Below are 2,500 nucleotides of genomic sequence, written 5' to 3'. Positions count from 1 at the left end.
AAGGGGAAGGGGAGGGGGGGGAGGGTGAGGGGAAGGAGGAGGGAGGGGGAAGGGGAGGGGAGGGGAGGGAGAGGGGGAGGGGGAGGGAGAGGGGGAGGGGGAGGGGGAAGGGGAGGGGAAGGGGAGGGGGAGGGGGAGAGGGAGGGGTGGGACGGAAGGGTCGTTTAACGAAAGATTTAATCCCCCCTGGGGGGCGACTTCATTGACCTAACCACTGGGGAGGAGAGAGGTTGGGGAGAGGGGGGGCGTCGTATAGCGAAAAAATTAATCCCCTTTTTTCCTGGGAGCATCCGTGAGGTTGAATTTATTGTCTAATGTGGAAGGAAGGTCCAGGGCCTTAGCCATAAAACGTAAGCCCCTTGAGGTCCCCAAGCATCACATAAAAGTTTATGGCTCAATTTGTTGCATAATCCAGGTTAGTTACTCCGACGGCACACAAGCCCCTCCCCCAAGTACCCACGCCATTGGCTGGCCGCGAGAAGGTAGGTGACGTCACGGCCTAGGGACGTTTTCGTTGGTGACAAGGGAGGAGTTTCTGTGCATAGTTGGATTAGAATGAAATGTTCCAATAGCATGAATATCCCTTTCCCAAGTGCTCATGTCATTGGCTGGCCACAAGAAAGTGAATGACGTCATATTTCAGGAGAGTTTTTATTGGTTCGTTTGGTAACAGGGGAGGAGTTTCTGTGCAAAGCTGGATTAGAAAGAAATGCTCCAACAGCATAACTATCCCTTCCCCAATTGCTCATGTCATTGGCTGGCCACAATAAAGTGAATGACGTCATATTTCAGGAGAATTTTCATTGGTTATTTAGGTAATAGGGTAGGGATATATGGTGCAAGGGGAGGGGCTTATGTGCAATCCTAAAGACAAAATTAAAAAATACTTCTTCAGTATGAGAGCCCTTACCCGTTGAAAGGTAAATTACATTACATCATAAGGAGATTTTTCATTCGTTAATTAGGTGATAGGAGAAGACTTTATGGTGAAAGGGGAGGGGCTTCTGTGCAAACCTGGGTGAGGGACACCAGAGGCACTCCAACGGCACAGGTGTAAGACTTTACGGTCTCGTGTTGGTGCTCAGGATGAGAGTTTATGGATTCTACGTCCGGACAGAACTGCGTCGTGTGGGGGCTTCGTGGTGATGATCCTACTCGAATATCAGTCGTGTTAGCTAATGCTCCGCCCACCTCTCTCTCTCTCTCTCTCTCTCTCTCTCTCTCTCTCTCTCTCTCTCTCTCTCTCTCTCTCTCTCTCTCTCTCTCTCTCTCTGTGTGTGTGTGTGTGTGTGTGTGTGTGTGTGTATACCTGCTCCACATCGATCTTTCCCCCCTCTATAGTTTCTTTCTCCATCCCTGTTCCTTTCCCTCTCCTCTGTGCATACGTATATGTATATGTATGATATGTATATGTATATGTATATGTATATGTATATGTATATGTATAATAAATGTATATGTATATGTATATATGTATATGTATATGCATGTGTATATGTATATGTGTATGTGTATAATAAAAACAATAATGATGATAATAATAAAAATAATGATAAAGATAACAATATCAATAATGACAGTGATAATGATAATAAAGATGATAATAATGATGATGATAATAACAATAACAATAACAGCAATAATGATAATGATGATAATAATAATAATAGTAATAATAATAATAATAATAATAATGATAATAATAATAATGATAATAATAATAATAATAATAATAATAATAATAAGATAATAATGATAATAATAATAATAATAATAATAATAATAATAATAATAATAATAATAATAATAATAATAATAATAATAATAATAATAATAATAATAATCATAGTAGTAGTAGTAGTAGTAGTAGTAGTAGTAGTAGTAGTAGTAGTAGTAGTAGTAGCAGCAGCAGCAATAGGAGGGGAGAACTTCAGGTACCGCACGTCCAACACATCAGATAAAGCAAGAGTGGATGTCAGCGCAAGAGGTTTCTGGACACGGGGACAATTGGCTTTCTTTGACATGCGAATATTTGATTCGATGGCCCCCTGTTACAGCAACCTAACCATTGAGGCATCCCACTCCTGGAACGAGTACGAGAAGATCAGGATGTACGAAGGGCGTATACAAGATGTGGATCAGGGCTCATTCACTCCTATAACCTTTACGACTTCGGGTGGGATGGGTCCTAGAGCAAAGGCATTCTTCGCTCGGCTAGTAGAGGTGATGGCAGAAAAGAAACAACAACCAAAAAGCAGCATTGTTTCGTGGATGAGATGTAGACTATCATCCTCACTCCTAAGATCAGCCCTCCTATGTCTGAGAGGTACTAGGTCCCCACCGCCAAAATCAGCACATGTACAAAACCTAGATGTTGAGTAGACTGTAGTAGATAGTAGAATAAATGAACTTCTGTATTAGGCTTTAACAGTCATTGGCGAGAAAGGGCCAGTGAGTTGTGTTTGTGGGAGACAGATCCTGACTGCCTCAACCACATAGT

General features: G+C 42.1%; 1 protein-coding gene across 1 annotated transcript in view; it reads right to left on the bottom strand.

The window, feature by feature from the left end:
* LOC143022243 (colorectal mutant cancer protein) overlaps positions 1 to 2,500 on the bottom strand; it is an 829,486-nt gene that overhangs the window by 826,116 nt on the left and 870 nt on the right. The window lies entirely within an intron of this gene.

The sequence above is a fragment of the Oratosquilla oratoria genome, chromosome 44 (genome assembly GCF_046742065.1).
Source record: "Oratosquilla oratoria isolate Oo_2021 chromosome 44, ASM4674206v1, whole genome shotgun sequence".
NCBI lineage: Eukaryota > Metazoa > Arthropoda > Malacostraca > Stomatopoda > Squillidae > Oratosquilla > Oratosquilla oratoria.
Note: the sequence above shows the minus strand (reverse complement) of the source record. Positions and strands in the feature narration are given on the sequence as shown.